Source organism: Astyanax mexicanus, chromosome 18, assembly GCF_023375975.1.
Source record: "Astyanax mexicanus isolate ESR-SI-001 chromosome 18, AstMex3_surface, whole genome shotgun sequence".
NCBI lineage: Eukaryota > Metazoa > Chordata > Actinopteri > Characiformes > Acestrorhamphidae > Astyanax > Astyanax mexicanus.
In genome coordinates this window covers 34,392,706-34,412,754 of record NC_064425.1, presented here as the reverse complement: position 1 = coordinate 34,412,754, position 20,049 = coordinate 34,392,706, and the positions used below count along the sequence as shown (strand labels likewise).

General features: G+C 50.9%; 36 non-coding genes across 36 annotated transcripts; all 36 read left to right on the top strand.

The window, feature by feature from the left end:
- The first annotated feature begins 250 nt into the window (after positions 1-250).
- On the top strand, positions 251-414 carry LOC125783389 (U1 spliceosomal RNA). Its single transcript, XR_007426110.1, has one exon. It is a non-coding gene; the product is annotated as a U1 spliceosomal RNA (small nuclear RNA).
- Positions 415-964: 550 nt separating this feature from the next.
- LOC125783783 (U6 spliceosomal RNA) lies at positions 965-1,071 on the top strand. Its single transcript, XR_007426503.1, has one exon. It is a non-coding gene; the product is annotated as a U6 spliceosomal RNA (small nuclear RNA).
- Positions 1,072-1,349: 278 nt separating this feature from the next.
- Positions 1,350-1,513, top strand: LOC125783386 (U1 spliceosomal RNA). Its single transcript, XR_007426108.1, has one exon. It is a non-coding gene; the product is annotated as a U1 spliceosomal RNA (small nuclear RNA).
- Positions 1,514-2,071: 558 nt separating this feature from the next.
- On the top strand, positions 2,072-2,178 carry LOC125783782 (U6 spliceosomal RNA). Its single transcript, XR_007426502.1, has one exon. It is a non-coding gene; the product is annotated as a U6 spliceosomal RNA (small nuclear RNA).
- A 278-nt stretch (positions 2,179-2,456) lies between these two features.
- Positions 2,457-2,620, top strand: LOC125783385 (U1 spliceosomal RNA). Its single transcript, XR_007426107.1, has one exon. It is a non-coding gene; the product is annotated as a U1 spliceosomal RNA (small nuclear RNA).
- Positions 2,621-3,178: 558 nt separating this feature from the next.
- On the top strand, positions 3,179-3,285 carry LOC125783781 (U6 spliceosomal RNA). Its single transcript, XR_007426501.1, has one exon. It is a non-coding gene; the product is annotated as a U6 spliceosomal RNA (small nuclear RNA).
- A 278-nt stretch (positions 3,286-3,563) lies between these two features.
- On the top strand, positions 3,564-3,727 carry LOC125783384 (U1 spliceosomal RNA). Its single transcript, XR_007426106.1, has one exon. It is a non-coding gene; the product is annotated as a U1 spliceosomal RNA (small nuclear RNA).
- A 558-nt stretch (positions 3,728-4,285) lies between these two features.
- On the top strand, positions 4,286-4,392 carry LOC125783780 (U6 spliceosomal RNA). The gene has a single exon (XR_007426500.1). It is a non-coding gene; the product is annotated as a U6 spliceosomal RNA (small nuclear RNA).
- Positions 4,393-4,670: 278 nt separating this feature from the next.
- LOC125783383 (U1 spliceosomal RNA) lies at positions 4,671-4,834 on the top strand. Its single transcript, XR_007426105.1, has one exon. It is a non-coding gene; the product is annotated as a U1 spliceosomal RNA (small nuclear RNA).
- Positions 4,835-5,392: 558 nt separating this feature from the next.
- Positions 5,393-5,499, top strand: LOC125783778 (U6 spliceosomal RNA). The gene has a single exon (XR_007426498.1). It is a non-coding gene; the product is annotated as a U6 spliceosomal RNA (small nuclear RNA).
- Positions 5,500-5,777: 278 nt separating this feature from the next.
- LOC125783382 (U1 spliceosomal RNA) lies at positions 5,778-5,941 on the top strand. Its single transcript, XR_007426103.1, has one exon. It is a non-coding gene; the product is annotated as a U1 spliceosomal RNA (small nuclear RNA).
- A 558-nt stretch (positions 5,942-6,499) lies between these two features.
- LOC125783777 (U6 spliceosomal RNA) lies at positions 6,500-6,606 on the top strand. Its single transcript, XR_007426497.1, has one exon. It is a non-coding gene; the product is annotated as a U6 spliceosomal RNA (small nuclear RNA).
- Positions 6,607-6,884: 278 nt separating this feature from the next.
- On the top strand, positions 6,885-7,048 carry LOC125783381 (U1 spliceosomal RNA). Its single transcript, XR_007426102.1, has one exon. It is a non-coding gene; the product is annotated as a U1 spliceosomal RNA (small nuclear RNA).
- A 558-nt stretch (positions 7,049-7,606) lies between these two features.
- Positions 7,607-7,713, top strand: LOC125783776 (U6 spliceosomal RNA). Its single transcript, XR_007426496.1, has one exon. It is a non-coding gene; the product is annotated as a U6 spliceosomal RNA (small nuclear RNA).
- A 278-nt stretch (positions 7,714-7,991) lies between these two features.
- Positions 7,992-8,155, top strand: LOC125783380 (U1 spliceosomal RNA). Its single transcript, XR_007426101.1, has one exon. It is a non-coding gene; the product is annotated as a U1 spliceosomal RNA (small nuclear RNA).
- A 558-nt stretch (positions 8,156-8,713) lies between these two features.
- LOC125783775 (U6 spliceosomal RNA) lies at positions 8,714-8,820 on the top strand. The gene has a single exon (XR_007426495.1). It is a non-coding gene; the product is annotated as a U6 spliceosomal RNA (small nuclear RNA).
- A 278-nt stretch (positions 8,821-9,098) lies between these two features.
- Positions 9,099-9,262, top strand: LOC125783501 (U1 spliceosomal RNA). The gene has a single exon (XR_007426224.1). It is a non-coding gene; the product is annotated as a U1 spliceosomal RNA (small nuclear RNA).
- A 558-nt stretch (positions 9,263-9,820) lies between these two features.
- LOC125783774 (U6 spliceosomal RNA) lies at positions 9,821-9,927 on the top strand. The gene has a single exon (XR_007426494.1). It is a non-coding gene; the product is annotated as a U6 spliceosomal RNA (small nuclear RNA).
- A 278-nt stretch (positions 9,928-10,205) lies between these two features.
- LOC125783379 (U1 spliceosomal RNA) lies at positions 10,206-10,369 on the top strand. The gene has a single exon (XR_007426100.1). It is a non-coding gene; the product is annotated as a U1 spliceosomal RNA (small nuclear RNA).
- A 558-nt stretch (positions 10,370-10,927) lies between these two features.
- On the top strand, positions 10,928-11,034 carry LOC125783772 (U6 spliceosomal RNA). The gene has a single exon (XR_007426492.1). It is a non-coding gene; the product is annotated as a U6 spliceosomal RNA (small nuclear RNA).
- Positions 11,035-11,312: 278 nt separating this feature from the next.
- LOC125783378 (U1 spliceosomal RNA) lies at positions 11,313-11,476 on the top strand. Its single transcript, XR_007426099.1, has one exon. It is a non-coding gene; the product is annotated as a U1 spliceosomal RNA (small nuclear RNA).
- Positions 11,477-12,034: 558 nt separating this feature from the next.
- On the top strand, positions 12,035-12,141 carry LOC125783771 (U6 spliceosomal RNA). Its single transcript, XR_007426491.1, has one exon. It is a non-coding gene; the product is annotated as a U6 spliceosomal RNA (small nuclear RNA).
- A 278-nt stretch (positions 12,142-12,419) lies between these two features.
- Positions 12,420-12,583, top strand: LOC125783376 (U1 spliceosomal RNA). The gene has a single exon (XR_007426098.1). It is a non-coding gene; the product is annotated as a U1 spliceosomal RNA (small nuclear RNA).
- Positions 12,584-13,141: 558 nt separating this feature from the next.
- LOC125783770 (U6 spliceosomal RNA) lies at positions 13,142-13,248 on the top strand. Its single transcript, XR_007426490.1, has one exon. It is a non-coding gene; the product is annotated as a U6 spliceosomal RNA (small nuclear RNA).
- Positions 13,249-13,526: 278 nt separating this feature from the next.
- LOC125783374 (U1 spliceosomal RNA) lies at positions 13,527-13,690 on the top strand. Its single transcript, XR_007426096.1, has one exon. It is a non-coding gene; the product is annotated as a U1 spliceosomal RNA (small nuclear RNA).
- A 558-nt stretch (positions 13,691-14,248) lies between these two features.
- On the top strand, positions 14,249-14,355 carry LOC125783769 (U6 spliceosomal RNA). The gene has a single exon (XR_007426489.1). It is a non-coding gene; the product is annotated as a U6 spliceosomal RNA (small nuclear RNA).
- Positions 14,356-14,633: 278 nt separating this feature from the next.
- Positions 14,634-14,797, top strand: LOC125783373 (U1 spliceosomal RNA). Its single transcript, XR_007426095.1, has one exon. It is a non-coding gene; the product is annotated as a U1 spliceosomal RNA (small nuclear RNA).
- Positions 14,798-15,355: 558 nt separating this feature from the next.
- Positions 15,356-15,462, top strand: LOC125783654 (U6 spliceosomal RNA). The gene has a single exon (XR_007426374.1). It is a non-coding gene; the product is annotated as a U6 spliceosomal RNA (small nuclear RNA).
- A 278-nt stretch (positions 15,463-15,740) lies between these two features.
- LOC125783372 (U1 spliceosomal RNA) lies at positions 15,741-15,904 on the top strand. Its single transcript, XR_007426094.1, has one exon. It is a non-coding gene; the product is annotated as a U1 spliceosomal RNA (small nuclear RNA).
- Positions 15,905-16,462: 558 nt separating this feature from the next.
- Positions 16,463-16,569, top strand: LOC125783768 (U6 spliceosomal RNA). Its single transcript, XR_007426488.1, has one exon. It is a non-coding gene; the product is annotated as a U6 spliceosomal RNA (small nuclear RNA).
- A 278-nt stretch (positions 16,570-16,847) lies between these two features.
- Positions 16,848-17,011, top strand: LOC125783371 (U1 spliceosomal RNA). The gene has a single exon (XR_007426091.1). It is a non-coding gene; the product is annotated as a U1 spliceosomal RNA (small nuclear RNA).
- A 558-nt stretch (positions 17,012-17,569) lies between these two features.
- LOC125783934 (U6 spliceosomal RNA) lies at positions 17,570-17,676 on the top strand. Its single transcript, XR_007426654.1, has one exon. It is a non-coding gene; the product is annotated as a U6 spliceosomal RNA (small nuclear RNA).
- A 278-nt stretch (positions 17,677-17,954) lies between these two features.
- On the top strand, positions 17,955-18,118 carry LOC125783370 (U1 spliceosomal RNA). The gene has a single exon (XR_007426090.1). It is a non-coding gene; the product is annotated as a U1 spliceosomal RNA (small nuclear RNA).
- A 558-nt stretch (positions 18,119-18,676) lies between these two features.
- LOC125783766 (U6 spliceosomal RNA) lies at positions 18,677-18,783 on the top strand. The gene has a single exon (XR_007426486.1). It is a non-coding gene; the product is annotated as a U6 spliceosomal RNA (small nuclear RNA).
- A 278-nt stretch (positions 18,784-19,061) lies between these two features.
- On the top strand, positions 19,062-19,225 carry LOC125783538 (U1 spliceosomal RNA). Its single transcript, XR_007426261.1, has one exon. It is a non-coding gene; the product is annotated as a U1 spliceosomal RNA (small nuclear RNA).
- Positions 19,226-19,782: 557 nt separating this feature from the next.
- Positions 19,783-19,889, top strand: LOC125783765 (U6 spliceosomal RNA). The gene has a single exon (XR_007426485.1). It is a non-coding gene; the product is annotated as a U6 spliceosomal RNA (small nuclear RNA).
- Positions 19,890-20,049: the final 160 nt, after the last annotated feature.

Genomic DNA, 20,049 nt, shown 5'->3' with positions numbered 1-20,049 from the left:
TCAGCATCTGCCCCGTAATGTCTTGAGATTGCTTTGCAAAAGCATGAGAAATGCTCGCAAGGCCTGCTAAGTAAATGCCCTGTCAGAGTCAAAGAGGTCGCTAGACGCAAGGACTCCGCGAGAGCCTTTAGTTCAGGATGAGAGGCGGGGCTACGATCTCATCAAGCCCCTCCCCTCAAGAATTACACCATCACCCTCTTCCTGCATTAGCTGCGGTCAGGATGAGCATTCCCCAAAAACAACAACTTTCATACTTACCTGGCAGGGGTGATACCATGATCAGAAAGGTGGTTCGCCCAGAGCGAGGCTCAGCCATTGCACTCGGGCTGTGCTGACCTTTGCGAATTCCCCAAATGCGGGAATCTCGACTGCATAATTTCTGGTAGTGGGGGACTGCGTGCGCGCTCTCCCCTGACGTGCTTCTGTGACCAATGTAGAGTTGTGTTTCTGCGGCTTTGTGTTTGGCTGAGCAAAGTGTTGGGAAAGCAGCTGTAGGCGTTCCTTGCCGTAGAAAACGGGGGTGCCTTGTGACCCACGCTTTGGAGATCTCCCCCAGTGTCAAGCTCAGGTCAGACTTGCTGATGTTTTCCCAGTAGGCATATTCCTGTGAAAAAAAAGAAGTAGCTCCAAAAGCTTGGAATTCATAGATCTGACCAGCACCTTCCTATGACATTCTTCAATGCAGCTCAGTCATTGCTTCTCAGCTCATGCTTGATTTCATTTAGTCACCTGGCATCCAAAGAACCTTCTTCTGCGTTCGAAGGTAGAAAATGTGCTATGTATACTAAGTACTGCCCCGTGTGAAACAAAAAAGCGTCACTGGAGTCCAAAGTGGGGAGGGCTTGACACTCCCAGCCTGTGAGGTGTCAAGAGGACACCTGATAAGCCTCTGAGGCCTGCCCTCTTGCAGAAACCCTGTTGAGGCGCGGAATGGTATATGGGAGAGACGTGGGCCACGTGGAGCGTGCTTGCTACGGCAGCACATATACTAAAATTGGATCGATACAGAGAAGATTAGCATGGCCCCTGCGAAAGGATGACACGCAAATCCGTGAGGCGCTCCTTGTTTTGTTCCGTCTAACGGAAAGTACGGCCCATGTCAGCATCTGCCCCGTAATGTCTTGAGATTGCTTTGCAAAAGCATGAGAAATGCTCGCAAGGCCTGCTAAGTAAATGCCCTGTCAGAGTCAAAGAGGTCGCTAGACGCAAGGACTCCGCGAGAGCCTTTAGTTCAGGATGAGAGGCGGGGCTACGATCTCATCAAGCCCCTCCCCTCAAGAATTACACCATCACCCTCTTTCTGCATTAGCTGCGGTCAGGATGAGCATTCCCCAAAAACAACAACTTTCATACTTACCTGGCAGGGGTGATACCATGATCAGAAAGGTGGTTCGCCCAGAGCGAGGCTCAGCCATTGCACTCGGGCTGTGCTGACCTTTGCGAATTCCCCAAATGCGGGAATCTCGACTGCATAATTTCTGGTAGTGGGGGACTGCGTGCGCGCTCTCCCCTGACGTGCTTCTGTGACCAATGTAGAGTTGTGTTTCTGCGGCTTTGTGTTTGGCTGAGCAAAGTGTTGGGAAAGCAGCTGTAGGCGTTCCTTGCCGTAGAAAACGGGGGTGCCTTGTGACCCACGCTTTGGAGATCTGCCCCAGTGTCAAGCTCAGGTCAGACTTGCTGATGTTTTCCCAGTAGGCATATTCCTGTGAAAAAAAAGAAGTGGAATGGTAGCTCCAAAAGCTTGGAATTCATAGATCTGACCAGCACCTTCCTATGACATTCTTCAATGCAGCTCAGTCATTGCTTCTCAGCTCATGCTTGATTTCATTTAGTCACCTGGCATCCAAAGAACCTTCTTCTGCGTTCGAAGGTAGAAAATGTGCTATGTATACTAAGTACTGCCCCGTGTGAAACAAAAAAGCGTCACTGGAGTCCAAAGTGGGGAGGGCTTGACACTGCCAGCCTGAGAGGTGTCAAGAGGACACCTGATAAGCCTCTGAGGCCTGCCCTCTTGCAGAAACCCTGTTGAGGCGCGGAATGGTATATGGGAGAGACGTGGGCCACGTGGAGCGTGCTTGCTACGGCAGCACATATACTAAAATTGGATCGATACAGAGAAGATTAGCATGGCCCCTGCGAAAGGATGACACGCAAATCCGTGAGGCGCTCCTTGTTTTGTTCCGTCTAACGGAAAGTACGGCCCATGTCAGCATCTGCCCCGTAATGTCTTGAGATTGCTTTGCAAAAGCATGAGAAATGCTCGCAAGGCCTGCTAAGTAAATGCCCTGTCAGAGTCAAAGAGGTCGCTAGACGCAAGGACTCCGCGAGAGCCTTTAGTTCAGGATGAGAGGCGGGGCTACGATCTCATCAAGCCCCTCCCCTCAAGAATTACACCATCACTCTCTTCCTGCATTAGCTGCGGTCAGGATGAGCATTCCCCAAAAACAACAACTTTCATACTTACCTGGCAGGGGTGATACCATGATCAGAAAGGTGGTTCGCCCAGAGCGAGGCTCAGCCATTGCACTCGGGCTGTGCTGACCTTTGCGAATTCCCCAAATGCGGGAATCTCGACTGCATAATTTCTGGTAGTGGGGGACTGCGTGCGCGCTCTCCCCTGACGTGCTTCTGTGACCAATGTAGAGTTGTGTTTCTGCGGCTTTGTGTTTGGCTGAGCAAAGTGTTGGGAAAGCAGCTGTAGGCGTTCCTTGCCGTAGAAAACGGGGGTGCCTTGTGACCCACGCTTTGGAGATCTGCCCCAGTGTCAAGCTCAGGTCAGACTTGCTGATGTTTTCCCAGTAGGCATATTCCTGTGAAAAAAAAGAAGTGGAATGGTAGCTCCAAAAGCTTGGAATTCATAGATCTGACCAGCACCTTCCTATGACATTCTTCAATGCAGCTCAGTCATTGCTTCTCAGCTCATGCTTGATTTCATTTAGTCACCTGGCATCCAAAGAACCTTCTTCTGCGTTCGAAGGTAGAAAATGTGCTATGTATACTAAGTACTGCCCCGTGTGAAACAAAAAAGCGTCACTGGAGTCCAAAGTGGGGAGGGCTTGACACTGCCAGCCTGAGAGGTGTCAAGAGGACACCTGATAAGCCTCTGAGGCCTGCCCTCTTGCAGAAACCCTGTTGAGGCGCGGAATGGTATATGGGAGAGACGTGGGCCACGTGGAGCGTGCTTGCTACGGCAGCACATATACTAAAATTGGATCGATACAGAGAAGATTAGCATGGCCCCTGCGAAAGGATGACACGCAAATCCGTGAGGCGCTCCTTGTTTTGTTCCGTCTAACGGAAAGTACGGCCCATGTCAGCATCTGCCCCGTAATGTCTTGAGATTGCTTTGCAAAAGCATGAGAAATGCTCGCAAGGCCTGCTAAGTAAATGCCCTGTCAGAGTCAAAGAGGTCGCTAGACGCAAGGACTCCGCGAGAGCCTTTAGTTCAGGATGAGAGGCGGGGCTACGATCTCATCAAGCCCCTCCCCTCAAGAATTACACCATCACTCTCTTCCTGCATTAGCTGCGGTCAGGATGAGCATTCCCCAAAAACAACAACTTTCATACTTACCTGGCAGGGGTGATACCATGATCAGAAAGGTGGTTCGCCCAGAGCGAGGCTCAGCCATTGCACTCGGGCTGTGCTGACCTTTGCGAATTCCCCAAATGCGGGAATCTCGACTGCATAATTTCTGGTAGTGGGGGACTGCGTGCGCGCTCTCCCCTGACGTGCTTCTGTGACCAATGTAGAGTTGTGTTTCTGCGGCTTTGTGTTTGGCTGAGCAAAGTGTTGGGAAAGCAGCTGTAGGCGTTCCTTGCCGTAGAAAACGGGGGTGCCTTGTGACCCACGCTTTGGAGATCTGCCCCAGTGTCAAGCTCAGGTCAGACTTGCTGATGTTTTCCCAGTAGGCATATTCCTGTGAAAAAAAAGAAGTGGAATGGTAGCTCCAAAAGCTTGGAATTCATAGATCTGACCAGCACCTTCCTATGACATTCTTCAATGCAGCTCAGTCATTGCTTCTCAGCTCATGCTTGATTTCATTTAGTCACCTGGCATCCAAAGAACCTTCTTCTGCGTTCGAAGGTAGAAAATGTGCTATGTATACTAAGTACTGCCCCGTGTGAAACAAAAAAGCGTCACTGGAGTCCAAAGTGGGGAGGGCTTGACACTGCCAGCCTGTGAGGTGTCAAGAGGACACCTGATAAGCCTCTGAGGCCTGCCCTCTTGCAGAAACCCTGTTGAGGCGCGGAATGGTATATGGGAGAGACGTGGGCCACGTGGAGCGTGCTTGCTACGGCAGCACATATACTAAAATTGGATCGATACAGAGAAGATTAGCATGGCCCCTGCGAAAGGATGACACGCAAATCCGTGAGGCGCTCCTTGTTTTGTTCCGTCTAACGGAAAGTACGGCCCATGTCAGCATCTGCCCCGTAATGTCTTGAGATTGCTTTGCAAAAGCATGAGAAATGCTCGCAAGGCCTGCTAAGTAAATGCCCTGTCAGAGTCAAAGAGGTCGCTAGACGCAAGGACTCCGCGAGAGCCTTTAGTTCAGGATGAGAGGCGGGGCTACAATCTCATCAAGCCCCTCCCCTCAAGAATTACACCATCACCCTCTTCCTGCATTAGCTGCGGTCAGGATGAGCATTCCCCAAAAACAACAACTTTCATACTTACCTGGCAGGGGTGATACCATGATCAGAAAGGTGGTTCGCCCAGAGCGAGGCTCAGCCATTGCACTCGGGCTGTGCTGACCTTTGCGAATTCCCCAAATGCGGGAATCTCGACTGCATAATTTCTGGTAGTGGGGGACTGCGTGCGCGCTCTCCCCTGACGTGCTTCTGTGACCAATGTAGAGTTGTGTTTCTGCGGCTTTGTGTTTGGCTGAGCAAAGTGTTGGGAAAGCAGCTGTAGGCGTTCCTTGCCGTAGAAAACGGGGGTGCCTTGTGACCCACGCTTTGGAGATCTGCCCCAGTGTCAAGCTCAGGTCAGACTTGCTGATGTTTTCCCAGTAGGCATATTCCTGTGAAAAAAAAGAAGTGGAATGGTAGCTCCAAAAGCTTGGAATTCATAGATCTGACCAGCACCTTCCTATGACATTCTTCAATGCAGCTCAGTCATTGCTTCTCAGCTCATGCTTGATTTCATTTAGTCACCTGGCATCCAAAGAACCTTCTTCTGCGTTCGAAGGTAGAAAATGTGCTATGTATACTAAGTACTGCCCCGTGTGAAACAAAAAAGCGTCACTGGAGTCCAAAGTGGGGAGGGCTTGACACTGCCAGCCTGAGAGGTGTCAAGAGGACACCTGATAAGCCTCTGAGGCCTGCCCTCTTGCAGAAACCCTGTTGAGGCGCGGAATGGTATATGGGAGAGACGTGGGCCACGTGGAGCGTGCTTGCTACGGCAGCACATATACTAAAATTGGATCGATACAGAGAAGATTAGCATGGCCCCTGCGAAAGGATGACACGCAAATCCGTGAGGCGCTCCTTGTTTTGTTCCGTCTAACGGAAAGTACGGCCCATGTCAGCATCTGCCCCGTAATGTCTTGAGATTGCTTTGCAAAAGCATGAGAAATGCTCGCAAGGCCTGCTAAGTAAATGCCCTGTCAGAGTCAAAGAGGTCGCTAGACGCAAGGACTCCGCGAGAGCCTTTAGTTCAGGATGAGAGGCGGGGCTACGATCTCATCAAGCCCCTCCCCTCAAGAATTACACCATCACTCTCTTCCTGCATTAGCTGCGGTCAGGATGAGCATTCCCCAAAAACAACAACTTTCATACTTACCTGGCAGGGGTGATACCATGATCAGAAAGGTGGTTCGCCCAGAGCGAGGCTCAGCCATTGCACTCGGGCTGTGCTGACCTTTGCGAATTCCCCAAATGCGGGAATCTCGACTGCATAATTTCTGGTAGTGGGGGACTGCGTGCGCGCTCTCCCCTGACGTGCTTCTGTGACCAATGTAGAGTTGTGTTTCTGCGGCTTTGTGTTTGGCTGAGCAAAGTGTTGGGAAAGCAGCTGTAGGCGTTCCTTGCCGTAGAAAACGGGGGTGCCTTGTGACCCACGCTTTGGAGATCTGCCCCAGTGTCAAACTCAGGTCAGACTTGCTGATGTTTTCCCAGTATGCATATTCCTGTGAAAAAAAAGAAGTGGAATGGTAGCTCCAAAAGCTTGGAATTCATAGATCTGACCAGCACCTTCCTATGACATTCTTCAATGCAGCTCAGTCATTGCTTCTCAGCTCATGCTTGATTTCATTTAGTCACCTGGCATCCAAAGAACCTTCTTCTGCGTTCGAAGGTAGAAAATGTGCTATGTATACTAAGTACTGCCCCGTGTGAAACAAAAAAGCGTCACTGGAGTCCAAAGTGGGGAGGGCTTGACACTGCCAGCCTGTGAGGTGTCAAGAGGACACCTGATAAGCCTCTGAGGCCTGCCCTCTTGCAGAAACCCTGTTGAGGCGCGGAATGGTATATGGGAGAGACGTGGGCCACGTGGAGCGTGCTTGCTACGGCAGCACATATACTAAAATTGGATCGATACAGAGAAGATTAGCATGGCCCCTGCGAAAGGATGACACGCAAATCCGTGAGGCGCTCCTTGTTTTGTTCCGTCTAACGGAAAGTACGGCCCATGTCAGCATCTGCCCCGTAATGTCTTGAGATTGCTTTGCAAAAGCATGAGAAATGCTTGCAAGGCCTGCAAAGTAAATGCCCTGTCAGAGTCAAAGAGGTCGCTAGACGCAAGGACTCCGCGAGAGCCTTTAGTTCAGGATGAGAGGCAGGGCTACGATCTCATCAAGCCCCTCCCCTCAAGAATTACACCATCACCCTCTTCCTGCATTAGCTGCGGTCAGGATGAGCATTCCCCAAAAACAACAACTTTCATACTTACCTGGCAGGGGTGATACCATGATCAGAAAGGTGGTTCGCCCAGAGCGAGGCTCAGCCATTGCACTCGGGCTGTGCTGACCTTTGCGAATTCCCCAAATGCGGGAATCTCGACTGCATAATTTCTGGTAGTGGGGGACTGCGTGCGCGCTCTCCCCTGACGTGCTTCTGTGACCAATGTAGAGTTGTGTTTCTGCGGCTTTGTGTTTGGCTGAGCAAAGTGTTGGGAAAGCAGCTGTAGGCGTTCCTTGCCGTAGAAAACGGGGGTGCCTTGTGACCCACGCTTTGGAGATCTGCCCCAGTGTCAAGCTCAGGTCAGACTTGCTGATGTTTTCCCAGTAGGCATATTCCTGTGAAAAAAAAGAAGTGGAATGGTAGCTCCAAAAGCTTGGAATTCATAGATCTGACCAGCACCTTCCTATGACATTCTTCAATGCAGCTCAGTCATTGCTTCTCAGCTCATGCTTGATTTCATTTAGTCACCTGGCATCCAAAGAACCTTCTTCTGCGTTCGAAGGTAGAAAATGTGCTATGTATACTAAGTACTGCCCCGTGTGAAACAAAAAAGCGTCACTGGAGTCCAAAGTGGGGAGGGCTTGACACTGCCAGCCTGTGAGGTGTCAAGAGGACACCTGATAAGCCTCTGAGGCCTGCCCTCTTGCAGAAACCCTGTTGAGGCGCGGAATGGTATATGGGAGAGACGTGGGCCACGTGGAGCGTGCTTGCTACGGCAGCACATATACTAAAATTGGATCGATACAGAGAAGATTAGCATGGCCCCTGCGAAAGGATGACACGCAAATCCGTGAGGCGCTCCTTGTTTTGTTCCGTCTAACGGAAAGTACGGCCCATGTCAGCATCTGCCCCGTAATGTCTTGAGATTGCTTTGCAAAAGCATGAGAAATGCTTGCAAGGCCTGCTAAGTAAATGCCCTGTCAGAGTCAAAGAGGTCGCTAGACGCAAGGACTCCGCGAGAGCCTTTATTTCAGGATGAGAGGCGGGGCTACGATCTCATCAAGCCCCTCCCCTCAAGAATTACACCATCACCCTCTTCCTGCATTAGCTGCGGTCAGGATGAGCATTCCCCAAAAACAACAACTTTCATACTTACCTGGCAGGGGTGATACCATGATCAGAAAGGTGGTTCGCCCAGAGCGAGGCTCAGCCATTGCACTCGGGCTGTGCTGACCTTTGCGAATTCCCCAAATGCGGGAATCTCGACTGCATAATTTCTGGTAGTGGGGGACTGCGTGCGCGCTCTCCCCTGACGTGCTTCTGTGACCAATGTAGAGTTGTGTTTCTGCGGCTTTGTGTTTGGCTGAGCAAAGTGTTGGGAAAGCAGCTGTAGGCGTTCCTTGCCGTAGAAAACGGGGGTGCCTTGTGACCCACGCTTTGGAGATCTGCCCCAGTGTCAAGCTCAGGTCAGACTTGCTGATGTTTTCCCAGTAGGCATATTCCTGTGAAAAAAAAGAAGTGGAATGGTAGCTCCAAAAGCTTGGAATTCATAGATCTGACCAGCACCTTCCTATGACATTCTTCAATGCAGCTCAGTCATTGCTTCTCAGCTCATGCTTGATTTCATTTAGTCACCTGGCATCCAAAGAACCTTCTTCTGCGTTCGAAGGTAGAAAATGTGCTATGTATACTAAGTACTGCCCCGTGTGAAACAAAAAAGCGTCACTGGAGTCCAAAGTGGGGAGGGCTTGACACTCCCAGCCTGTGAGGTGTCAAGAGGACACCTGATAAGCCTCTGAGGCCTGCCCTCTTGCAGAAACCCTGTTGAGGCGCGGAATGGTATATGGGAGAGACGTGGGCCACGTGGAGCGTGCTTGCTACGGCAGCACATATACTAAAATTGGATCGATACAGAGAAGATTAGCATGGCCCCTGCGAAAGGATGACACGCAAATCCGTGAGGCGCTCCTTGTTTTGTTCCGTCTAACGGAAAGTACGGCCCATGTCAGCATCTGCCCCGTAATGTCTTGAGATTGCTTTGCAAAAGCATGAGAAATGCTCGCAAGGCCTGCTAAGTAAATGCCCTGTCAGAGTCAAAGAGGTCGCTAGACGCAAGGACTCCGCGAGAGCCTTTAGTTCAGGATGAGAGGCGGGGCTACGATCTCATCAAGCCCCTCCCCTCAAGAATTACACCATCACCCTCTTCCTGCATTAGCTGCGGTCAGGATGAGCATTCCCCAAAAACAACAACTTTCATACTTACCTGGCAGGGGTGATACCATGATCAGAAAGGTGGTTCGCCCAGAGCGAGGCTCAGCCATTGCACTCGGGCTGTGCTGACCTTTGCGAATTCCCCAAATGCGGGAATCTCGACTGCATAATTTCTGGTAGTGGGGGACCGCGTGCGCGCTCTCCCCTGACGTGCTTCTGTGACCAATGTAGAGTTGTGTTTCTGCGGCTTTGTGTTTGGCTGAGCAAAGTGTTGGGAAAGCAGCTGTAGGCGTTCCTTGCCGTAGAAAACGGGGGTGCCTTGTGACCCACGCTTTGGAGATCTGCCCCAGTGTCAAGCTCAGGTCAGACTTGCTGATGTTTTCCCAGTAGGCATATTCCTGTGAAAAAAAAGAAGTGGAATGGTAGCTCCAAAAGCTTGGAATTCATAGATCTGACCAGCACCTTCCTATGACATTCTTCAATGCAGCTCAGTCATTGCTTCTCAGCTCATGCTTGATTTCATTTAGTCACCTGGCATCCAAAGAACCTTCTTCTGCGTTCGAAGGTAGAAAATGTGCTATGTATACTAAGTACTGCCCCGTGTGAAACAAAAAAGCGTCACTGGAGTCCAAAGTGGGGAGGGCATGACACTCCCAGCCTGTGAGGTGTCAAGAGGACACCTGATAAGCCTCTGAGGCCTGCCCTCTTGCAGAAACCCTGTTGAGGCGCGGAATGGTATATGGGAGAGACGTGGGCCACGTGGAGCGTGCTTGCTACGGCAGCACATATACTAAAATTGGATCGATACAGAGAAGATTAGCATGGCCCCTGCGAAAGGATGACACGCAAATCCGTGAGGCGCTCCTTGTTTTGTTCCGTCTAACGGAAAGTACGGCCCATGTCAGCATCTGCCCCGTAATGTCTTGAGATTGCTTTGCAAAAGCATGAGAAATGCTCGCAAGGCCTGCTAAGTAAATGCCCTGTCAGAGTCAAAGAGGTCGCTAGACGCAAGGACTCCGCGAGAGCCTTTAGTTCAGGATGAGAGGCGGGGCTACGATCTCATCAAGCCCCTCCCCTCAAGAATTACACCATCACCCTCTTCCTGCATTAGCTGCGGTCAGGATGAGCATTCCCCAAAAACAACAACTTTCATACTTACCTGGCAGGGGTGATACCATGATCAGAAAGGTGGTTCGCCCAGAGCGAGGCTCAGCCATTGCACTCGGGCTGTGCTGACCTTTGCGAATTCCCCAAATGCGGGAATCTCGACTGCATAATTTCTGGTAGTGGGGGACTGCGTGCGCGCTCTCCCCTGACGTGCTTCTGTGACCAATGTAGAGTTGTGTTTCTGCGGCTTTGTGTTTGGCTGAGCAAAGTGTTGGGAAAGCAGCTGTAGGCGTTCCTTGCCGTAGAAAACGGGGGTGCCTTGTGACCCACGCTTTGGAGATCTGCCCCAGTGTCAAGCTCAGGTCAGACTTGCTGATGTTTTCCCAGTAGGCATATTCCTGTGAAAAAAAAGAAGTGGAATGGTAGCTCCAAAAGCTTGGAATTCATAGATCTGACCAGCACCTTCCTATGACATTCTTCAATGCAGCTCAGTCATTGCTTCTCAGCTCATGCTTGATTTCATTTAGTCACCTGGCATCCAAAGAACCTTCTTCTGCGTTCGAAGGTAGAAAATGTGCTATGTATACTAAGTACTGCCCCGTGTGAAACAAAAAAGCGTCACTGGAGTCCAAAGTGGGGAGGGCTTGACACTCCCAGCCTGTGAGGTGTCAAGAGGACACCTGATAAGCCTCTGAGGCCTGCCCTCTTGCAGAAACCCTGTTGAGGCGCGGAATGGTATATGGGAGAGACGTGGGCCACGTGGAGCGTGCTTGCTACGGCAGCACATATACTAAAATTGGATCGATACAGAGAAGATTAGCATGGCCCCTGCGAAAGGATGACACGCAAATCCGTGAGGCGCTCCTTGTTTTGTTCCGTCTAACGGAAAGTACGGCCCATGTCAGCATCTGCCCCGTAATGTCTTGAGATTGCTTTGCAAAAGCATGAGAAATGCTCGCAAGGCCTGCTAAGTAAATGCCCTGTCAGAGTCAAAGAGGTCGCTAGACGCAAGGACTCCGCGAGAGCCTTTAGTTCAGGATGAGAGGCGGGGCTACGATCTCATCAAGCCCCTACCCTCAAGAATTACACCATCACCCTCTTCCTGCATTAGCTGCGGTCAGGATGAGCATTCCCCAAAAACAACAACTTTCATACTTACCTGGCAGGGGTGATACCATGATCAGAAAGGTGGTTCGCCCAGAGCGAGGCTCAGCCATTGCACTCGGGCTGTGCTGACCTTTGCGAATTCCCCAAATGCGGGAATCTCGACTGCATAATTTCTGGTAGTGGGGGACTGCGTGCGCGCTCTCCCCTGACGTGCTTCTGTGACCAATGTAGAGTTGTGTTTCTGCGGCTTTGTGTTTGGCTGAGCAAAGTGTTGGGAAAGCAGCTGTAGGCGTTCCTTGCCGTAGAAAACGGGGGTGCCTTGTGACCCACGCTTTGGAGATCTGCCCCAGTGTCAAGCTCAGGTCAGACTTGCTGATGTTTTCCCAGTAGGCATATTCCTGTGAAAAAAAAGAAGTGGAATGGTAGCTCCAAAAGCTTGGAATTCATAGATCTGACCAGCACCTTCCTATGACATTCTTCAATGCAGCTCAGTCATTGCTTCTCAGCTCATGCTTGATTTCATTTAGTCACCTGGCATCCAAAGAACCTTCTTCTGCGTTCGAAGGTAGAAAATGTGCTATGTATACTAAGTACTGCCCCGTGTGAAACAAAAAAGCGTCACTGGAGTCCAAAGTGGGGAGGGCTTGACACTCCCAGCCTGTGAGGTGTCAAGAGGACACCTGATAAGCCTCTGAGGCCTGCCCTCTTGCAGAAACCCTGTTGAGGCGCGGAATGGTATATGGGAGAGACGTGGGCCACGTGGAGCGTGCTTGCTACGGCAGCACATATACTAAAATTGGATCGATACAGAGAAGATTAGCATGGCCCCTGCGAAAGGATGACACGCAAATCCGTGAGGCGCTCCTTGTTTTGTTCCGTCTAACGGAAAGTACGGCCCATGTCAGCATCTGCCCCGTAATGTCTTGAGATTGCTTTGCAAAAGCATGAGAAATGCTCGCAAGGCCTGCTAAGTAAATGCCCTGTCAGAGTCAAAGAGGTCGCTAGACGCAAGGACTCCGCGAGAGCCTTTAGTTCAGGATGAGAGGCGGGGCTACGATCTCATCAAGCCCCTCCCCTCAAGAATTACACCATCACCCTCTTCCTGCATTAGCTGCGGTCAGGATGAGCATTCCCCAAAAACAACAACTTTCATACTTACCTGGCAGGGGTGATACCATGATCAGAAAGGTGGTTCGCCCAGAGCGAGGCTCAGCCATTGCACTCGGGCTGTGCTGACCTTTGCGAATTCCCCAAATGCGGGAATCTCGACTGCATAATTTCTGGTAGTGGGGGACTGCGTGCGCGCTCTCCCCTGACGTGCTTCTGTGACCAATGTAGAGTTGTGTTTCTGCGGCTTTGTGTTTGGCTGAGCAAAGTGTTAGGAAAGCAGCTGTAGGCGTTCCTTGCCGTAGAAAACGGGGGTGCCTTGTGACCCACGCTTTGGAGATCTGCCCCAGTGTCAAGCTCAGGTCAGACTTGCTGATGTTTTCCCAGTAGGCATATTCCTGTGAAAAAAAAGAAGTGGAATGGTAGCTCCAAAAGCTTGGAATTCATAGATCTGACCAGCACCTTCCTATGACATTCTTCAATGCAGCTCAGTCATTGCTTCTCAGCTCATGCTTGATTTCATTTAGTCACCTGGCATCCAAAGAACCTTCTTCTGCGTTCGAAGGTAGAAAATGTGCTATGTATACTAAGTACTGCCCCGTGTGAAACAAAAAAGCGTCACTGGAGTCCAAAGTGGGGAGGGCTTGACACTCCCAGCCTGTGAGGTGTCAAGAGGACACCTGATAAGCCTCTGAGGCCTGCCCTCTTGCAGAAACCCTGTTGAGGCGCGGAATGGTATATGGGAGAGACGTGGGCCACGTGGAGCGTGCTTGCTACGGCAGCACATATACTAAAATTGGATCGATACAGAGAAGATTAGCATGGCCCCTGCGAAAGGATGACACGCAAATCCGTGAGGCGCTCCTTGTTTTGTTCCGTCTAACGGAAAGTACGGCCCATGTCAGCATCTGCCCCGTAATGTCTTGAGATTGCTTTGCAAAAGCATGAGAAATGCTCGCAAGGCCTGCTAAGTAAATGCCCTGTCAGAGTCAAAGAGGTCGCTAGACGCAAGGACTCCGCGAGAGCCTTTAGTTCAGGATGAGAGGCGGGGCTACGATCTCATCAAGCCCCTCCCCTCAAGAATTACACCATCACCCTCTTCCTGCATTAGCTGCGGTCAGGATGAGCATTCCCCAAAAACAACAACTTTCATACTTACCTGGCAGGGGTGATACCATGATCAGAAAGGTGGTTCGCCCAGAGCGAGGCTCAGCCATTGCACTCGGGCTGTGCTGACCTTTGCGAATTCCCCAAATGCGGGAATCTCGACTGCATAATTTCTGGTAGTGGGGGACTGCGTGCGCGCTCTCCCCTGACGTGCTTCTGTGACCAATGTAGAGTTGTGTTTCTGCGGCTTTGTGTTTGGCTGAGCAAAGTGTTGGGAAAGCAGCTGTAGGCGTTCCTTGCCGTAGAAAACGGGGGTGCCTTGTGACCCACGCTTTGGAGATCTGCCCCAGTGTCAAGCTCAGGTCAGACTTGCTGATGTTTTCCCAGTAGGCATATTCCTGTGAAAAAAAAGAAGTGGAATGGTAGCTCCAAAAGCTTGGAATTCATAGATCTGACCAGCACCTTCCTATGACATTCTTCAATGCAGCTCAGTCATTGCTTCTCAGCTCATGCTTGATTTCATTTAGTCACCTGGCATCCAAAGAACCTTCTTCTGCGTTCGAAGGTAGAAAATGTGCTATGTATACTAAGTACTGCCCCGTGTGAAACAAAAAAGCGTCACTGGAGTCCAAAGTGGGGAGGGCTTGACACTCCCAGCCTGTGAGGTGTCAAGAGGACACCTGATAAGCCTCTGAGGCCTGCCCTCTTGCAGAAACCCTGTTGAGGCGCGGAATGGTATATGGGAGAGACGTGGGCCACGTGGAGCGTGCTTGCTACGGCAGCACATATACTAAAATTGGATCGATACAGAGAAGATTAGCATGGCCCCTGCGAAAGGATGACACGCAAATCCGTGAGGCGCTCCTTGTTTTGTTCCGTCTAACGGAAAGTACGGCCCATGTCAGCATCTGCCCCGTAATGTCTTGAGATTGCTTTGCAAAAGCATGAGAAATGCTCGCAAGGCCTGCTAAGTAAATGCCCTGTCAGAGTCAAAGAGGTCGCTAGACGCAAGGACTCCGCGAGAGCCTTTAGTTCAGGATGAGAGGCGGGGCTACGATCTCATCAAGCCCCTCCCCTCAAGAATTACACCATCACCCTCTTCCTGCATTAGCTGCGGTCAGGATGAGCATTCCCCAAAAACAACAACTTTCATACTTACCTGGCAGGGGTGATACCATGATCAGAAAGGTGGTTCGCCCAGAGCGAGGCTCAGCCATTGCACTCGGGCTGTGCTGACCTTTGCGAATTCCCCAAATGCGGGAATCTCGACTGCATAATTTCTGGTAGTGGGGGACTGCGTGCGCGCTCTCCCCTGACGTGCTTCTGTGACCAATGTAGAGTTGTGTTTCTGCGGCTTTGTGTTTGGCTGAGCAAAGTGTTGGGAAAGCAGCTGTAGGCGTTCCTTGCCGTAGAAAACGGGGGTGCCTTGTGACCCACGCTTTGGAGATCTGCCCCAGTGTCAAGCTCAGGTCAGACTTGCTGATGTTTTCCCAGTAGGCATATTCCTGTGAAAAAAAAGAAGTGGAATGGTAGCTCCAAAAGCTTGGAATTCATAGATCTGACCAGCACCTTCCTATGACATTCTTCAATGCAGCTCAGTCATTGCTTCTCAGCTCATGCTTGATTTCATTTAGTCACCTGGCATCCAAAGAACCTTCTTCTGCGTTCGAAGGTAGAAAATGTGCTATGTATACTAAGTACTGCCCCGTGTGAAACAAAAAAGCGTCACTGGAGTCCAAAGTGGGGAGGGCTTGACACTCCCAGCCTGTGAGGTGTCAAGAGGACACCTGATAAGCCTCTGAGGCCTGCCCTCTTGCAGAAACCCTGTTGAGGCGCGGAATGGTATATGGGAGAGACGTGGGCCACGTGGAGCGTGCTTGCTACGGCAGCACATATACTAAAATTGGATCGATACAGAGAAGATTAGCATGGCCCCTGCGAAAGGATGACACGCAAATCCGTGAGGTGCTCCTTGTTTTGTTCCGTCTAACGGAAAGTACGGCCCATGTCAGCATCTGCCCCGTAATGTCTTGAGATTGCTTTGCAAAAGCATGAGAAATGCTCGCAAGGCCTGCTAAGTAAATGCCCTGTCAGAGTCAAAGAGGTCGCTAGACGCAAGGACTCCGCGAGAGCCTTTAGTTCAGGATGAGAGGCGGGGCTACGATCTCATCAAGCCCCTCCCCTCAAGAATTACACCATCACCCTCTTCCTGCATTAGCTGCGGTCAGGATGAGCATTCCCCAAAAACAACAACTTTCATACTTACCTGGCAGGGGTGATACCATGATCAGAAAGGTGGTTCGCCCAGAGCGAGGCTCAGCCATTGCACTCGGGCTGTGCTGACCTTTGCGAATTCCCCAAATGCGGGAATCTCGACTGCATAATTTCTGGTAGTGGGGGACTGCGTGCGCGCTCTCCCCTGACGTGCTTCTGTGACCAATGTAGAGTTGTGTTTCTGCGGCTTTGTGTTTGGCTGAGCAAAGTGTTGGGAAAGCAGCTGTAGGCGTTCCTTGCCGTAGAAAACGGGGGTGCCTTGTGACCCACGCTTTGGAGATCTGCCCCAGTGTCAAGCTCAGGTCAGACTTGCTGATGTTTTCCCAGTAGGCATATTCCTGTGAAAAAAAAGAAGTGGAATGGTAGCTCCAAAAGCTTGGAATTCATAGATCTGACCAGCACCTTCCTATGACATTCTTCAATGCAGCTCAGTCATTGCTTCTCAGCTCATGCTTGATTTCATTTAGTCACCTGGCATCCAAAGAACCTTCTTCTGCGTTCGAAGGTAGAAAATGTGCTATGTATACTAAGTACTGCCCCGTGTGAAACAAAAAAGCGTCACTGGAGTCCAAAGTGGGGAGGGCTTGACACTCCCAGCCTGTGAGGTGTCAAGAGGACACCTGATAAGCCTCTGAGGCCTGCCCTCTTGCAGAAACCCTGTTGAGGCGCGGAATGGTATATGGGAGAGACGTGGGCCACGTGGAGCGTGCTTGCTACGGCAGCACATATACTAAAATTGGATCGATACAGAGAAGATTAGCATGGCCCCTGCGAAAGGATGACACGCAAATCCGTGAGGCGCTCCTTGTTTTGTTCCGTCTAACGGAAAGTACGGCCCATGTCAGCATCTGCCCCGTAATGTCTTGAGATTGCTTTGCAAAAGCATGAGAAATGCTCGCAAGGCCTGCTAAGTAAATGCCCTGTCAGAGTCAAAGAGGTCGCTAGACGCAAGGACTCCGCGAGAGCCTTTAGTTCAGGATGAGAGGCGGGGCTACGATCTCATCAAGCCCCTCCCCTCAAGAATTACACCACCACCCTCTTCCTGCATTAGCTGCGGTCAGGATGAGCATTCCCCAAAAACAACAACTTTCATACTTACCTGGCAGGGGTGATACCATGATCAGAAAGGTGGTTCGCCCAGAGCGAGGCTCAGCCATTGCACTCGGGCTGTGCTGACCTTTGCGAATTCCCCAAATGCGGGAATCTCGACTGCATAATTTCTGGTAGTGGGGGACTGCGTGCGCGCTCTCCCCTGACGTGCTTCTGTGACCAATGTAGAGTTGTGTTTCTGCGGCTTTGTGTTTGGCTGAGCAAAGTGTTGGGAAAGCAGCTGTAGGCGTTCCTTGCCGTAGAAAACGGGGGTGCCTTGTGACCCACGCTTTGGAGATCTGCCCCAGTGTCAAGCTCAGGTCAGACTTGCTGATGTTTTCCCAGTAGGCATATTCCTGTGAAAAAAAAGAAGTGGAATGGTAGCTCCAAAAGCTTGGAATTCATAGATCTGACCAGCACCTTCCTATGACATTCTTCAATGCAGCTCAGTCATTGCTTCTCAGCTCATGCTTGATTTCATTTAGTCACCTGGCATCCAAAGAACCTTCTTCTGCGTTCGAAGGTAGAAAATGTGCTATGTATACTAAGTACTGCCCCGTGTGAAACAAAAAAGCGTCACTGGAGTCCAAAGTGGGGAGGGCTTGACACTCCCAGCCTGTGAGGTGTCAAGAGGACACCTGATAAGCCTCTGAGGCCTGCCCTCTTGCAGAAACCCTGTTGAGGCGCGGAATGGTATATGGGAGAGACGTGGGCCACGTGGAGCGTGCTTGCTACGGCAGCACATATACTAAAATTGGATCGATACAGAGAAGATTAGCATGGCCCCTGCGAAAGAATGACACGCAAATCCGTGAGGCGCTCCTTGTTTTGTTCCGTCTAACGGAAAGTACGGCCCATGTCAGCATCTGCCGCGTAATGTCTTGAGATTGCTTTGCAAAAGCATGAGAAATGCTCGCAAGGCCTGCTAAGTAAATGCCCTGTCAGAGTCAAAGAGGTCGCTAGACGCAAGGACTCCGCGAGAGCCTTTAGTTCAGGATGAGAGGCGGGGCTACGATCTCATCAAGCCCCTCCCCTCAAGAATTACACCATCACCCTCTTCCTGCATTAGCTGCGGTCAGGATGAGCATTCCCCAAAAACAACAACTTTCATACTTACCTGGCAGGGGTGATACCATGATCAGAAAGGTGGTTCGCCCAGAGCGAGGCTCAGCCATTGCACTCGGGCTGTGCTGACCTTTGCGAATTCCCCAAATGCGGGAATCTCGACTGCATAATTTCTGGTAGTGGGGGACTGCGTGCGCGCTCTCCCCTGACGTGCTTCTGTGACCAATGTAGAGTTGTGTTTCTGCGGCTTTGTGTTTGGCTGAGCAAAGTGTTGGGAAAGCAGCTGTAGGCGTTCCTTGCCGTAGAAAACGGGGGTGCCTTGTGACCCACGCTTTGGAGATCTGCCCCAGTGTCAAGCTCAGGTCAGACTTGCTGATGTTTTCCCAGTAGGCATATTCCTGTGAAAAAAAAGAAGTGGAATGGTAGCTCCAAAAGCTTGGAATTCATAGATCTGACCAGCACCTTCCTATGACATTCTTCAATGCAGCTCAGTCATTGCTTCTCAGCTCATGCTTGATTTCATTTAGTCACCTGGCATCCAAAGAACCTTCTTCTGCGTTCGAAGGTAGAAAATGTGCTATGTTTACTAAGTACTGCCCCGTGTGAAACAAAAAAGCGTCACTGGAGTCCAAAGTGGGGAGGGCTTGACACTCCCAGCCTGTGAGGTGTCAAGAGGACACCTGATAAGCCTCTGAGGCCTGCCCTCTTGCAGAAACCCTGTTGAGGCGCGGAATGGTATATGGGAGAGACGTGGGCCACGTGGAGCGTGCTTGCTACGGCAGCACATATACTAAAATTGGATCGATACAGAGAAGATTAGCATGGCCCCTGCGAAAGGATGACACGCAAATCCGTGAGGCGCTCCTTGTTTTGTTCCGTCTAACGGAAAGTACGGCCCATGTCAGCATCTGCCCCGTAATGTCTTGAGATTGCTTTGCAAAAGCATGAGAAATGCTCGCAAGGCCTGCTAAGTAAATGCCCTGTCAGAGTCAAAGAGGTCGCTAGACGCAAGGACTCCGCGAGAGCCTTTAGTTCAGGATGAGAGGCGGGGCTACGATCTCATCAAGCCCCTCCCCTCAGGAATTACACCATCACCCTATTCCTGCATTAGCTGCGGTCAGGATGAGCATTCCCCAAAAACAACAACTTTCATACTTACCTGGCAGGGGTGATACCATGATCAGAAAGGTGGTTCGCCCAGAGCGAGGCTCAGCCATTGCACCCGGGCTGTGCTGACCTTTGCGAATTCCCCAAATGCGGGAATCTCGACTGCATAATTTCTGGTAGTGGGGGACTGCGTGCACGCTCTCCCCTGACGTGCTTCTGTGACCAATGTAGAGTTGTGTTTCTGCGCCTTTGTTTGGCTGAGCAAAGTGTTGGGAAAGCAGCTGTAGGCGTTCCTTGCCGTAGAAAACGGGGGTGCCTTGTGACCCACGCTTTGGAGATCTGCCCCAGTGTCAAGCTCAGGTCAGACTTGCTGATGTTTTCCCAGTAGGCATATTCCTGTGAAAAAAAAAGAAGTGGAATGGTAGCTCCAAAAGCTTGGAATTCATAGATCTGACCAGCACCTTCCTATGACATTCTTCAATGCAGCTCAGTCATTGCTTCTCAGCTCATGCTTGATTTCATTTAGTCACCTGGCATCCAAAGAACCTTCTTCTGCGTTCGAAGGTAGAAAATGTGCTATGTATACTAAGTACTGCCCCGTGTGAAACAAAAAAGCGTCACTGGAGTCCAAAGTGGGGAGGGCTTGACACTCCCAGCCTGTGAGGTGTCAAGAGGACACCTGATAAGCCTCTGAGGCCTGCCCTCTTGCAGAAACCCTGTTGAGGCGCGGAATGGTATATGGGAGAGACGTGGGCCATGTGGAGCGTGCTTGCTACGGCAGCACATATACTAAAATTGGATCGATACAGAGAAGATTAGCATGGCCCCTGCGAAAGGATGACACGCAAATCCGTGAGGCGCTCCTTGTTTTGTTCCGTCTAACGGAAAGTACGGCCCATGTCAGCATCTGCCCCGTAATGTCTTGAGATTGCTTTGCAAAAGCATGAGAAATGCTCGCAAGGCCTGCTAAGTAAATGCCCTGTCAGAGTCAAAGAGGTCGCTAGACGCAAGGACTCCGTGAGAGCCTTTAGT